Source organism: Aedes albopictus, chromosome 3, assembly GCF_035046485.1.
Source record: "Aedes albopictus strain Foshan chromosome 3, AalbF5, whole genome shotgun sequence".
NCBI classification, from domain to species: Eukaryota; Metazoa; Arthropoda; class Insecta; order Diptera; family Culicidae; genus Aedes; species Aedes albopictus.
The window spans coordinates 291,010,809-291,026,711 of record NC_085138.1 but is presented as its reverse complement, the minus strand read 5'-3'; the positions used below and the strand labels follow the sequence as shown (position 1 = coordinate 291,026,711).

General features: G+C 41.1%; 1 long non-coding RNA gene across 2 annotated transcripts in view; it reads right to left on the bottom strand.

Annotated features, from left to right (window-relative positions):
- LOC134292252 (uncharacterized) overlaps positions 1 to 14,514 on the bottom strand; it is a 255,387-nt gene extending 240,873 nt beyond the window's left edge. The window contains exons 1-2 of one of the 2 annotated variants that reach the window (XR_009999541.1): positions 12,845 to 14,514; positions 7,002 to 12,671 (exon numbers count right to left, since the gene is read on the bottom strand). This is a non-coding gene — a long non-coding RNA (uncharacterized LOC134292252). The remainder of the gene's footprint in view (positions 1 to 7,001; positions 12,672 to 12,844) is intronic. The other variant, XR_009999540.1, reaches the window with a different exon arrangement.
- Positions 14,515 to 15,903: the final 1,389 nt, after the last annotated feature.

Here is a 15,903-nt window from a genome sequence, read left to right as displayed (position 1 = left end):
CTGTGTGGAAATATCATTGCAATCGTTTCTCTGTTGCATCCATACTCTGTACGCCTGAACTGAGAAATACTGTAAGATAATTAAAAGGGTAATGTCATCACTCTATTCCATCATTCCGTTCCCCGGCAGATTGAGCAAACTAATTCCATTTAAACCTACACGATTCTCCGTAATCACTTCACATAACACCGCCGCCGTCATCGTCACACGGTAATAAAATCGCCATAAACGTAACATAATCCAATAACACTGACGGCATCATCTGCATTTCACTTATCTATAGAGGTTCCTTGCCAGTCGACGACGACGACGAGTAGCAAGCAAGTACCTAGTGCACTCCTCAAAATAGCTCATCTTCATCGTTTCCGCTTTAGACAGACGAACCCATCACCAGTCAGCCTCCGTCGGTTGGTGCATTCCCATGCGGAGATAAATATGAAGCATATACATCATTACGGTATGCATTGCTACCACACTGAGCTGAACACCGAGCAGCGGCTGCATCATTGCGCTGCCCAAGATTGCACTTCACTTCAAGTGTATCAACTCTTTTCTTCCCGTGGTAGGCCCCACTGCTGCAAGCAAGCACAGAGGCGGCGACGGAGTGCTGTGCGCTACTTGGCATGAAGTTACCCGTTTTCTGCGGTGGAAATATATATCACTTGGAATCACTCATCATTAGAGGAGGAGCTGAGCATTTGCCTCTTTTCACACTTGTTCCCAGCAGAGTACCTTCTACAGCGTACCTTCATCCAGTTCGATGCACATGGGCGGCTTCAGAGTTCAGAATAAAAGGAGGATGAGATTAGAGGGTTCAGGTTCAGGGTCGTCGCTGACAGGTTCTAATTGAGGACGGTGGTGGTGTCGAGACAAATGTTAAAGGTGAGACCCAGACATTATGTCACACAAGGATTTAAAGCAGTGAACCAGTTAGAGCCAGTCAATATTCTTGAAGCTTTAAAACAAATAAGTTTAAAAGTTTGAACCGAACACAGTGGATAAAAAAAAGTAATTATTAATTGGCTTATTATTTCCAATACAAAAAGTTGAAATTGAGTGCTAAGAAGCTAAAAGTTTGATAAGATTGTTGTGTATCTCACGTTTTGAACCATTGCGTGTGCTACTATATTTGTAAAAACTTTTCAAAAGAAAAGAAGCTTTTACATAAAAAGGGCGATTGAATGAACGAATTTTATTTTTATTTTTTTTTTCTGTAAGGAACCCGGGGCAAGTGAGACCTTCAGCCATATATTTTTATTATTTAGTTTTAAGGCTATCATTTTTCTTGGAAAACAAAGGTATCACACCAACGGCTACTTTTAATACACTTATTTTTATGTTCCCACCATAAAGATACCATATATGTTATTGTTGTTCATATGTAATTTTCAATTCACTAAGTGAGATTTACGTATTCTACTACATTCGTCGTTTAAAAATAGAAAAACAAATAAAGTCAATCTTTTTCGGTTTCAGGATAGTATTTGGGAAGCTTGCAAATTGTTTTAAGCGAAAAATCTGTAATTTATTTTCGTTTACTACCTTTAGTTTACTGCTCTCACTTATCCCAGTGCATTTCAACATCTGGAGCAAGTGAGGTCTATGAGAAAGGGCAAATATAATTTCATAGTTTGATCTCGCTTTCTTCAACCTAAGTAAAAATTTACACAAAAGTGATGTAAAATCGACGCATTAAGTAATTAATCGTTGAATTATTCTGAATTAATTCTATTTTGACGATCAAGGTATCGTTTAAAATGGTAAAGTCTTGGGTAAAACTTTTTTTTCGAAACCATCTATTTTTCATATTTTCATCTAAGCATGTTCTATTATTTTTGTTTTTCGCTGTATAATGAATTCTGATGAGTGTTAAGGAACCAACCATAAAGATTAAAAAATAGGAAAACGACCTATCCAAAATTCGCGATTCAAAAAATCTCTATTAAATGATAGTGAAATAAGTAAATCTGTAAATATTGGAAAATCTTTTGGAGATTCATCAACTATGTAATATGAATATGAAAATAAAAAAAGTTTGGAAATCTTCCGTCATTCCGCTGCTAGAGTTGAATCAACTTTTTTTCGTTATTAAATGTGTTACGTGATTTATGCACGATACCACAAAACTCTTTCAACATACACTCCCGTTCAAAAGTTTGGGGTCACCCCCTCAAAAATATGTCATTTCTTAGGCCCATATCTCCGCCAATTTGCGCCCGATTTCAAAACCCTAGGTTTCATTCAAAAGATAATAAGTCAAAGAAACTTTGAACATGATTTAAAAGAAACTTTTTCAAAAAATTTTGTATGTAAACTTAAATTTAGTTAATTATCTTTGAAATGAGCCAAAAATAATTAAAATTGAACTATAGATGACGAAGATATCACCAATTCCCTTTTAATGTTTTATGAAAGTGACCCCATACTTTTGGCCGATACATCATATTGAGGGGTGACCCCAAACTTTTGGTCGATGACATCAAGGATTAATTTACTTAATAACTTTTTTTCTAAATTTTTTAGCTAAGTTCTATAAAAAGCAGTTGAAAGCTAATAGAAAATGGGTCATATTACCGCTCTCATCTTAAAATTTGGTCGACCCAACTTCCAGCGACACTGCCGTAAGTTTATATTCATTTTTTAGAAAATTTGGTAACTTTGGGTTAAGTTTACATACAAATTTTTTTGAAAAAGTTTCTTTTAAATCATGTTCAAAGTTTCTTTGAATTATTATCTTTTGAATGAAACCTAGGGTTTTGAAATCGGACGCAAATTGGCGGATAGTTATTCGTTTGACCCTTTGGAGCCGGAGGGGTCATATATGACCCCGGCGATAAAACCGAGCATAACAAACGTGTTGACACCAGCGAGGTTGCGTCGACAGCGGCGAAAAAAATCGGCTCCAAAAGGTTAAGATATTTATACAAAAATTCCGAATACGCCCCAATTGCTCCTGAAATGGAGGAACCCGAGCAGATGTCAAGTACTGGCGATCAAAATGTTATATTGCTTTGATTGATACAATAGGTAAAAGTGTACTGAAAATAATGGCAAGAAGTTTTTCCTGGGACTCCTGACCAATAGCAAGATTTGATGTTTGAAGATCAACAGTATAACTCGTTGCTATTGATTAGCTCTCGAAAGAGCTAAATAGGGTCTTGTACCATTTGGGCAGGTGTACCTATTTTGGGCACTTGCCGCTATAACTAAGTCAATTTAAAACCGATTGATTTGAATTTTTGTACAGAGTTAGATACTGTGCGTGCCCAACTCTGTACAAAAAATTCAAATCAATCGGTTTTGAGTTGACTTAGTTATAGCGGCAAGTGCCCAAAATAGGTACACCTGCCCAAATGGTACAAGACCCTATGATATGATGATGCTGGTCGAGGAGGAAATTTTAGCTACCATCTTCAGTACTTATACCTCTTAGGTCAATCAAATAAATATCACTTTTTGATTTCCGTATCAAAATTTGCCTGAAATTGAATTCATTTCACATCGGTAATTAGGATTTTTAAAGTAAATGCATTTATTGAAAGGCCAACTAGCACTGACCAAATGCAGCATTATCCTTCTTTGCTGATCGATTATGTGTCGTAATTCCATTTCAGCTGGCACGCACGCAATTTCCTTGGTATTTCGTCACATTTCGACGAGTAATGATTTAAAGCAATGATGCAAAATATCACCTCACGAATGCTCAATCAACTTATCAATTGTATTTTTATCGCTTGCGATTGAACTGTACACTGATTAGCGATGACCAGAGGCAAAGAGGTGGCAAACAAACATGATGTAACTCACAAACGATTTTGCACACATCTGTCAGTGCCACCACATGCTCACCCGAACAGCCGAACAACCCCGAATGGGTTGGTTTTAGAAGCTACACTCAGCGAAAAAAACTAGCGAAACTCATCGAAATACCTTATGAAAATTTGCTATAACTAATTCTTATGTCATCCATAAGAATACCTTATGAAAAATGATCGTGCTTGCTATGACAAATTTCATAAGATAGACTTATGGAAAGAACAAAAAAATCTTAAAATGATGCAGACTGGATTCGATCCATGAACGTCGGGATCACCGAGCCCGTGTTTTATCCACACGGCTACCGACGCTTGAGAACACTAAGTTGCTAAACATGAATAAAAGCCAAGCTGTGAGACGATTTTACGTCATAGAGTGACCTTATGAAATTCATCCGAATCATTATGAATCATTTAAAGGCCGTTTCATAAGTTGGGCCTTATGGAAATCTTAAGGTTATTTGGCTGAGTGTACGGCACGAACGACACCACACCAATAACGTTTGATAAGCTGATCGAAAAGCATCGAAAGGGATGAAAAGACAGGCTTGGCTGGAACGCAACAGCTCAACGGCGAAAAGGAGCAGCCACCAATGCTGATCAGCATCGAGTCTGTTCGTGTGCTATTCGTACGGGAGGTTGATTTGATAAAGCGAGGTAGGGTGAAAACGTATTCACTGTCGAAAGCGAATCGCATCATTTCGCGAATGTTTTCACCAAATAGCAAGCTTGGTTTAAAGTTGAAACAAATTAGGTTTATGTCCTCACCATTGCTAGTAGTAACTATGACCAGAAGAGAAAAAATATGAGATTCTTTATTGGTGGAGTACGAAGCCATTTTATTTTCTAGAAAATAAAACGAGATTTATACAAAAATGTCCATTAACCTGTTTTAATGAGATTTGTTGCGTTGAAGAGGCATAGCTGTATCGTATCTTGTTGATTCACAACATTCTCACTTCTAAAACGTACTTGTATCCCTGATGTGCTAAATTTTGTCAAAAATTTACGTTTTACGGTGTTTATCTTTAACCTTCCGAAGGTGCTCAAAAAAAGTTACGTTAAAGGTGTTCGGGTCATATTGACCCGGATTTGGTACAATGATTTCACAGTAATTTCTCAATAAAATAATAAAGTTTTTGTACTCAAAAATATCGTTAGGGCTTAAATTTTGTGGATCCGGCTCTAAACTAAGGTTCGGTTGGATGTGGCCACTTGGAACCGACGCCAGAGGGACCATGGTTTGGCCATTTTCGCAGGAGGGTTGGGTATTTTTCGCAATAAGTTATGCGAAATGCAGCTGATTTGAATGTTTGGAGTGCTAAATGCACCGGAAAAGCAGCATCAAACTGCCCCAACCACTAAGCTAACTGACCAGATGAGATTTGGCTATCAGGTGGCCACGGGACTAAATCTTGAGGCCTCGGAACGGCTTCCCGGAGACCCCCGATAGGTGACCATTTTACAAATATGGTGAATCCATGCCGTGCGACATATCAAAAGTTGCAGAATTTTATGGAGAATACATCTATGACCATGTCAGAAGCCAGAAGCAAGATTGGCCACTTGGTGGTCCCGGAACCGATTCCCGGGACCCCGGGAATGTGGCCAATTCTCGCAGTTTATATGAGCTTGCCGTATGGCACATCGAAATTCGCAGAATTTCATTGATAATTCACCAGTCATCAAACCAGCAACTGAAGACAACATTGTCCGCTTGGTGATCTCGGAATCGGTTCCCAGGGCCGGTTCCGAGGCCCCCAGAAATGTGGTCAATTCTCGATTTTTTTTTTACTATGCCGTGCGACATATCTAAATTTGCAGAATTTTGTTGCGAATATATCAGTGGCCACATCAGATACAAAAAGCAGGATTGGCCACTTAGTGGTCCTGGAACAGGTTCCCGGTAACCGGTTCCCAGGACTCCGAAAATGTGGCCAATTCTCGCAGTTTGTATGACCTTGCCGTATGGCACATCAAAATTCTCAGAACATCATGTGTAGGTAATTCATCAGTCATCAAACAAGCAACAGGAAACAACATTGTCCACTTGGTGGTCCCGGAGCCGGTTCCCAGGACCGGTTCCAAGGACCCCCAAAGTGTGATCAATTCTCGATTTTTTTTTACCATGCCGTGCAAATTTTTCAGAATTTTGATGCGAATGTATCAGTGGCCACATCAGGCACGAAAAACAGGATTGGCCACTTAGTGGTCCCGGAAGAGGTTCCCGAGACCGGTTTTCAAAACCCCGGAAATGTGGTCAATTCTTGAATTTTCTATAATCATGTTGTCTGATGCATCGAAATTTGCAGAATTTTGATGCGAATCCATCAGTGCGCACATCAGATATCAGAGGCAGGATTAGCCCCTTGGTGGTCCCGGAACCGGTTCCAGGACCCCGGAAATGTGGCCAATTCTCGCAGTGTATATGACCTTGCCATATGGCACATCAAAATTCGCAGAATTTCATAGATAATTCATCAGTTATCAAACCAGCAACTGAAGATAACGTTGTCCACCTGGTGGTTCCAGAACAGGTTCCCGGGACCGGTTTTCAAAATCCCGGGAATGTGATCAATCAATGCATTTTCTATGATCATGTTGTCTGATGTATCGAAATTTGCAGAATTTTGATGTTCACATCAGATATCAGAGGCAGGATTAGCCACTTGGTGGTCCCGGAACCGGTTCCCAGGACCCCGGAAATATGGCCAATTTTCGCAGTTTGTATAACCTTACCGTATGGGACATAAAAATTCGCAGAATTTCATAGATTATTCATCAGTTATCAAATCAGCAAGTGGAACCAACATTGCCCACTTGGTGGTCCCGGAACCGGTTCCCGAGGCCCCGAAAATGTGTCCAATTCCCTGATTTTGTATGACCCTGCCATGTGGCGCATCAAAATTCGTTGAATTTCATGGATAATTTTCCAGTTATCAAACCAGCTACTGAAGAGAACATTGTTCCTCAAGTGGACCCTGAACCGGTTCCCTGGCCTCCTAGCATTATGCCAGTTCTCGCATTTTCAATAACTATGCCGTCCGATATACCACAATTTCCAGACTCTTTGGAGAATGCATAAGTTTTCGAGCCAGCTACGGGAAGCAACATTGTTCACTTGGTAGTCCCAGAATATGAGGACCCCGGATATGTAATAAATTATTTTATTGACTATGGTAATACCACAGACAAACAGACGTAACACCTTGAATGATTTTCATGGAAATCCATCGCCCAGTTCACACTACCATCACCTGGTGGAAAAGTTGCACGAATCACTGTGTTGTGCAATATCGTCAACAGAAGGCGCTAATGTGAAACATCAAACGCATAGAAAAATGATGCGCGCGCCTCTGGTTGTGAAAGCCACAACTATGAAAATTTGCCAATGTTCCCCTATGTTGTTTTGCCTATGTTCCCCTCGGTCTCCACATTGACCTGCAACCTGAGGCGCCGTTCTCGCCAAAAAAGAGAACACTACCAACACTGAATATTCCGAGCAGCTATCTCATTGGTTCCTTGTGTGAGTGAAGCTGATTTGGCGATACTGGTGTAGCAACTGCTGGCGAATAATCAAGCTCAAGCTCATGGCACATCAAAATTTTCAGACTTTCATCAATATTCAAAATGTAAAAGAAAGTTAGCATGTTAGTACTACATGGAAATATTCGCCACCTAGCGGCGTAGGACCCAGTTTCTGGAAAGTTGGAAATGCAGCAAATTTGCACATTGCACATAAATGTGGGTTTCAGGTGAACTATCCATTCATTCAAATTTCGCTGGGAACTGCGACAAGGAGACGGACATTCACCTGAAACACGAAGCAGCAAAGGTCGCAGTGATAGTGAATGCGGCACAAACAAAGTACATGCTGGTAGGCTGAACGGAACACGACCGGATCCGTCTAGACAGTAATGTAACGAAATACAGGGATACCTTCGAGGAGGTGGATAAATTCGTCTACATCGGATCTTTACTGACAGCTGTCAACAAAATTAGTTGTGCAATTCGAACGCGTACCATCAGTGTAAGTAGCTGCGGTCTTAAAGGTTCACTAACGCATCAAATGTACCATGAACAAAACGCCAATAAGACCGGTGGTCCTCTATGGACACGAGACACGGACCATGCTTGAGTGGAACCTACAAGTATTTTGGAGTTTCGACCGTTGCGTACTAATCCTCGGCGGTGTGAAGTAGAAGGGTGACTGGCGGTAAAGGATGAATAGAAGAATACGATGAGCAGGGCATATTGCAAGAATGCCGGACAACAACCTTGCAAATTTGGTGATCGGGTTAGCACAAAAATTGACAACATTTCTCCGAGAAGCGGCTCCGGGACCATCAGGTGGACAATGCAATGATGTTTCCAGTTGTTCGATAATTGATGAACTATCTATGAAATTCTATGAATTTTGATAAGTCTCACGGCACATTCCAGGTGTCCAGGGAACCGGGTTTCGAACCATCTAGTGGCCAATCCTGTTTTTGGCATTCAACTTGGCCACTGATGTATTCGCATCAAAATTCTGTAACTCTTGATAGATCGGACAGCGTGATCAAAGACTATGCGGGAATTGAGCACTTTTCCGGGGTCCTGTTAATCGCTTCCGCGACTACTAGGTGGACAATGTTGTTTCCCGTAGTTGGCTTGAAAACTGATGAATTCATTATAAAATTCTGAGAATTTTGAAGTGCCGCACGAGATAGTCATACAAAATGCGAGAATTGGCCACATTCTCGGGGTCCTGGGAACAGGTTTCAGGATAACCGAGTGGCTAATTCTGCCTCTGATATCTGATGTGAGCATCAAAATTCTGCACATTTCGATGCATCGGACAGCATGATCATAGAAAATGCGAGAATTGATCTCATTGCCGAGGTCTTGAGAACCGGTCCCGGGAACCTGTTCCGGAACCACCAGGTAGATAATGTTGTCTTCAGTTGCTGGTTTGATAACTGATGAATTATCTATGAAATTCTACGAATTTTGATGTGCTGGTTTGATAACTGATGAATTATCTATGAAATTCTGCGAATTTTGATGTGCCACATGAGACGGTTATACACAATGCGAGAACTGGCCACATTTCCGGGGCCTCCGGATCCGGGTCCGGGACCTCCAAGTGGCCATTCCTGCTTTTCGTATCTGATGTGGCCACTGATATATTCGCATCAAAATTCTGAAAAATTAGCACGGCATGGTAAAAAAATTCGAGAATTGATCACACTTTGGGGGTCCTTGGAACCGGTCCTGGGAACCGGCTCCGGGACCACCAAGTGGACAATGTTGTTTCCTGTTGCTTGTTTGATGACTGATGAATTACCTACACATGTTGTTCTGAGAATTTTGATGTTCCATACGGCAAGGTCATACAAACTGCGAGAATTGGCCACATTTTCGGAGTCCTGGGAACCGGTTACCGGGAACCTGTTCCAGGACCACTAAGTGGCCAATCCTGCTTTTTGTATCTGATGTTGCCACTGATATATTCGCAACAAAATTCTGCAAATTTAGATATGTCGCACGGCATAGTAAAAAAAAATCGAGAATTGACCACATTTCTGGGGGCCTCGGAACCGGCCCTGGGAACCGATTCCGAGATCACCAAGCGGACAATGTTGTCTTCAGTTGCTGGTTTGATGACTGGTGAATTATCAATGAAATTCTGCGAATTGCGATGTGCCATACGGCAAGCTCATATAAACTGCGAGAATTGGCCACATTTCCGGGGCCCCGGGAATCGGTTCCGGGACCACCAAGTGGCCAATCTTGCTTCTGGCTTCTGACATGGTCATAGATGTATTCTCCATAAAATTCTGCAACTTTTGATATGTCGCACGGCATGGATTCACCATATTTGTAAAATGGTCACCTATCGGGGGTCTCCGGGAAGCCGTTCCGAGGCCTCAAGATTTAGTCCCGTGGCCACCTGATAGCCAAAACTCATCTGGTCAGTTAGCTTAGTGGTTGGGGCAGTTTGATGCTGCTTTTTCCGGTGCATTTAGCACTCCAAACAATCAAATCAGCTGCATTTCGCATAACTTATTGCGAAAAATACCCTCCTGCGAAAATGGCCAAACCATGGTCCCTCTGGCGTCGGTTCCAAGTGGCCACATCCAACCGAGCTTTAGTTTAGAGCCGGATCCACAAAATTTAAGCCCTAACGATAACTTTGAGTATAAAAACTTTATTATTTTATTGAGAAATGACTGTGAAATCATTGTACCAAATCCGGGTCAATATGACCCGAACACCTTAAACGTAACTTTTTTTGTCCAGCCCTTCAGAAACGGCCAAAATTATCGGTCAAAATTTTAAAAATAAGTTTTTGGCAAAAGATTTAAAGTCACAAAGTTTCAAAGCTATAGCACATCAGGATCAAAAGATATTGCGCCTGAAAAGTGCGATCCGGGTCATATTGACCCGAACACCGTAGGAAGGTTAATACAAAGATCATTTTCAAGGAAACCAGCTCAAGTGAAGCTTACTAGCAAATTTCTTACCAGATCATCACCAACAATGTATTGTTTCAGTCTTAGTATATCCATTTGGTACAATACCTGGGGTAAAAACTCAAAATTTAACCTTATGGACTCTATTTAGCTACCGTTGAATGACAAACTTTCGACAAACTTGCGTGCCGGAGCAAACAGATTTCAGAAAACGGAAGTGTACTGCTCGACTTATTAAAACAAATAGAAAATAACGTTCCCCTAAACCGTACGCTTTATTTAACCAGTATTTTGTGGCCCTTCAATACATGCATTCATTTTGGAAACATGAATGAAAGATGTGAAAAAAAAAATATATTTTCTAAATTTGTATTTTGTATGGGAACTTATTGACCACGGTGTAAAATTTAACAAAACTCATGCAAGCTGCACATCAAATAGTGGAATTGTAAAAGTAAACAAAATACAGGTCAAAGCGTGTGGAGCGGACCTGGTGTGATGGTTAGAACACTTGACTATCACGCCGAGGACCTGGGATCGAACCCCACTCCCGACAAACTCGCAATATGTGAGTTTTTCCTTCGGAAGGGAAGTAAAGCGTGGGTCCCGAGATGAACTAGCCTAGGGCTAAAAATCTCGTTAATACAGATACAAAATACAGGTCAAAGCGAAAAACCAAATCGTGGCTTTTTTGATAGCCTGTAAACATTGGGTAAGATTAAGTGAAGAAATGGTCAAAGTCTTTATATATGCAAGAGAACAAAATCGTGACCAAAGCGATCTCTTCAAATCACACCATTTCAGATTCCAGCGGTGTAAATGTATAGTAGGATGGACCAACGTGTTATGGAAAAAAAAATAGTTTAATCGCATCAACACCTTATACATTTTTTTCAAGCTTCAATCTCCTTTTGCTTCTAAAAATACTGCTCACAATTTGGGTGCGGCTGGTTGAGCCCTCGCTCTTCTCATTGCGTTTGAAATTCGAATGGAAAATTTACTTTTTCTGCATTATTCTCGTAAGCAGGTAAAATTTTACTTGAATCGTGTTACCAATGGTAATAAAATATAGCCTAAAGTGTGCTGAAATAAACACTTGTGAAGACCACAAAGTGATCTGTGGTTGTGAATAAAGTTAACCATTCTTCATGCATTAGCTGACGCTCACCCCGCTACCTCAGTTCAAGGAATGGAGTCATAATGACCCCAATACACGGCTAGGGTTAAGGTGGTCAAGCAGTCAACTGAGAGGTCTGATATATTTCAGCTCTGTTTTGCTGTTGAACATTACATCGGAATATGTACCATCAATAAGTTTCCCAAATCGATGATGGCTTTGTTAAAATTGTTGCTTTTCTTTATAAAGTGTTTTCAGGATTCAGGAACATTTTCGCTTACGTTGACGGTAAATTTATGAGTACATATTCGACAAGAAAGGCACTATCACCATTAGGTGAATTTATCTGGGTTTTTTGTACTTCGAAAATATACCAAACTGAGTTGCACGTGAAGTCAGTTAAAGAAATATATGCAATTATTCGAACAGTTTCAACTAATTGGTTTGGAATTATTTAAAATTTTCTGGAAATTACTTTAACTTTTTTGAAAAGTTGCTTCTCTCTAACACTAGTATGGTCTGGTCAGCCTTTTAAGCTTAAAATGTATAGTATTCAATGCTTTCATTAAGGCCACACGGGAGGACGTGTAATTTTTCCTATCTTCCCTCTCTTTCTAACAATTTGCCTCGCGATTTTGAAGAAGCAAATATCAATTTCCACTGCACTGACGTAGCTGAAACTTAAGTCGATTGTGCACCACAAGTGAGCAAATGAACGATCAAATGTTTAGTCAATAATATGAAGTAGAAGTTGAGATTTGCATCTTACTAGCAACAGAGCAATGGCGGACGATTCAACCACCGTCCCGTCCGGCCTTAAATGTGAGCCTTCTTTACTTGTCATAACATGCCCAATATACCAAGAATTTAACTTTTTTTTCCTCCAGGTTGGCGACTAATTATCCTCTAGACTTACTGGGAAAGATCTTTGAATTACGTTCCATTTGAGCAGTTGATTGAACGTCATGGATTTAGCTCTATGATTCAAATGGAGTTTCGTCAGCAGATAAGTAAGAACTCGGATTGTCTCCATTTACACGAGAAGAATCATAAACCAATTAAGTAGAAAAGTTCCCTTCAAACAACTCTCTTCCTCCGGAAGCCGCCAATGTGCATTTATCGTTATGATCACACCGATATGATGGTGTCATAGAGGCACCCACAAACTGCACTGCCACAGCTAACTCACGAGATTATCTTCGTTGCTTCTTCTATTCTTCTCCTAAATCCAGCCAACTTACAGAAGCATCGGATTGTAAGTCAGCGCCGGGCACTATATGGCTTATGCCGAATTCGTTTTTGAACCTGGGTTGGAACTGAATCGGCGGAAAATGCGTAAACAAACAACGTCAAACAAACTTTAGTACAAGCGAAACCGAAGTCGGGTTGGGGTTGAAACTGTGATCTGATCCAGTTCCAACCCAGGTTGGAACTGAATCAAAAACGAAAACGACATTAGCAATTTTCAAGCACTTCACCACATGATGCTTGTAGCTGGCTGGCGGTCACACTCTGGTGGCACTCGTTCCGCCCGTATACGACCGACGACCGACGGACGGATGGTAGATACTTGGCGCAAACCGGACGTTCCACGTTCCCGGAGGCTGAGGGTGTGAATGGCGCAAGCAAAGCTGCCCCACCCACCGCGACCCTTTTTGGGAGGGAAGAATCTGCCACTTGTCTCCAATCCTTATCACACCGGGACCTTTGGGACCGAAACCGAGAACCCGAACCGCACTGAAGCAAACACCGACGAAGACTGAAGCTCCGGTTTGAAACTGTTGCTTAATTTATTCAGGACGAACTGTTGAATGTTCGAAATGGAACGGAACGATGAAACGTGAGAATGCTTTTCGCGCGACACACCGGCCGCCGACGACTAGGTACTACGGACGCAACTGACTGGCTGGTTTCGAACTCGAGCCTGCGCGCTCGGATGTTCGAAAGCGACGACGACAACGACGACATAGCTCTTCAACAGTTCGTTGGCAAGCATCAGGTTAGGCGTTAGAACTTGACCTTGCCCGTCGGGTAAGCACGTGGTGTATGTTGGCTTCTTGCTCTCTTCGTTTCAGTTGTGGGAAAATGGGGTTTGTTTGTTTACATTCCCTTCGGGTGGTTGAAGTGGAAACCTACTCCGCTGTTAGACTGGTTTGGGAAATTATTGGAATCGTCATTTTCATTTATTTAGGTCAAAATGTATACATACACCTCGTCCTTTTTGCCTTTCTCGTTCACCTAAGTGAACTGAAAGGCTATATGTTCACTCAAAAAAAAAATTTTCGATAGGAGGCTCGGAGGGTCAAGTCGCATATACCAATCAACTCAGTTCGACGAATTGAGATGATGTCTGTATGTGTGTATGTATGTGTGTCTGTGAACAAAATAAGTTCACTCACTTTTAAGGCACTTCCCATATGCCGATTTTTCGGATTATAGCTCGAATCGAACCGGAATTTTACCGCATTGTTTGCTATTGAAAATGATTCGGATCGGTCAAGGCGTTTAGGAATTATGGCCAATTTAGTGATCCGGACCAGCATTTTTCACCCGACAGGTGTAACAGCCTGCTTAAGTTGGTGCGCGACGACCGCCACGACATTAGAATAACCAGCCACAGAAATCCAATGTCGTGGCTGTTCGTGTGACTAACATAGTTTGCCTCGCCCTTACAGCGTCAGGAGCGGTACTATAAGTGTCAAATAAATTTTGTTTACCAAAACAAAAGGTCCTCTACAAGATGGGCACTTAAACATAATCAATTATTACAACTAAAGTTATTAAAATAATTAAATATTAAAACTGAGTACAGCGCCATTGGCGTTCTAGTGTATTTCTATTGCAAGAGAGAATGTGAGAGAAAACGACGACGACGAAAGAGCGACGCTAACGTGCTATACATATAAGCAAAAACAAGCCTAGAGTTGTCACCCATCACTAACGAACCACGTATGAGTGTGATGATGGCAACTTATCCTGATATTTCATAGTTTTCTTTGTAACAGGGGAACCATTAGGGAGATCGTCCAGGATCCAGCCCGTCCCAAATTCTCAAAAATCGTGTTTTGGGACCGTTCATAAACCACGTAGACTTTATGGGGCGAAGGGAGTGGGTCTGGCCGAAGTCTACGCTCTATACAAATTTCAAAAGTTTTGTGTGGACAAAAGTCTACGAGGGGGGGGGGGTCTGAAATGGCCAAATTTTGGTACACGTGGTTTATGAACAGCCCCTTCGGAATGACGAATCAGTCGTAAGACCGATTGCCCCCCTCCCCTCCCCCTAAAGTAATACGTCATCGAAATGTGACAACTGGCATGGATACCCAGCGCTTCGACGCCGACTCATACCCACCCGAGTGCATGGGCTGGGTGAAGGTGGCTGATTGAGCATAGCACCCAACCTCACTGCCATTCATGGTTCGATAGCGATGGCGATGCTAATGCCGTTTTTCTTTTTGAACCTGGGTTGGAACTGGATTGGCGGAAAATGTGTAAACAAAAAACGTCAAACCTAGTTTTGAAGTGAATCCCACTAAGGTATTTACATATTCTAAGGTAGTCTTAGTCTAAAATGTCGAAACTGGTTGAGCGGCCATTATTTTTTCACCGTGAGAAATTCTGAAAACAAATCCCCCGCCACCTCAAATTCCTTTGAAATTTCGCTTCACAGCAAAAAATTTCTTGTAATATCACATTCATTTCGCTGCACATCAGTCGCGTCGTAAAAGTGATGTACATATTACATCCCTTATACGCAGAAAATTAGCCGCCGTAACTTGACAGAGGGTCTAGCAATCGCTAGAACCGGAACGATAGATGATTCATATATAAGTAAAATATTGGCATGGATTCGTACACTAATCCGTTGATTGTGAGGCATATCCCTTACCTCTCGGCTATTTCACCAAGTTAAAGAGTAGATGATAAATATGATACTGCTTATAAGTATCCGCTGGAATAGGTTTGTTGACACTTTCCGGCGCCAACTAGGGTGTACATGGTGAGTGTGATAATTGTTGAAAAACGATGCAACGAGTGAAATTACGTTCGAAAATGGATACGTCGCCAGAAATTACGCGCCTGGATATTACAAAATTATTTGCTGTGTTCCTCTGCTTTTCTCCACAAACTAAACGTCATACCCAACCTTACAATATATAAAAACCTTGCATCCCACTACCAGTACCAATTCAACATATGTTGACAATATATTGACATTCCCGCATAGAAAAATACTATATTTTATTGAAATTGGTTATGCTGTTTGATACTCTTTAAATTTTTTTTTCAGTTTTCAAGAACTGCGTCCAATTTCTGTCCTTGATGTTCAAAATTCCTTCGTCGTAGTCAGATTACCTTGGTTCATCCCTTGACAAATCCACATCAAGACCACGGCTCGATTATGGATACTTTTCCGGAGGAGCCTTTAGTTTTAAGTTTATTTTATAATGATTTTTGAAAAGATAAAAGAGGTTTTACGCCTTTTTGAGAAAGATTTCGTAGATGAGGAAAT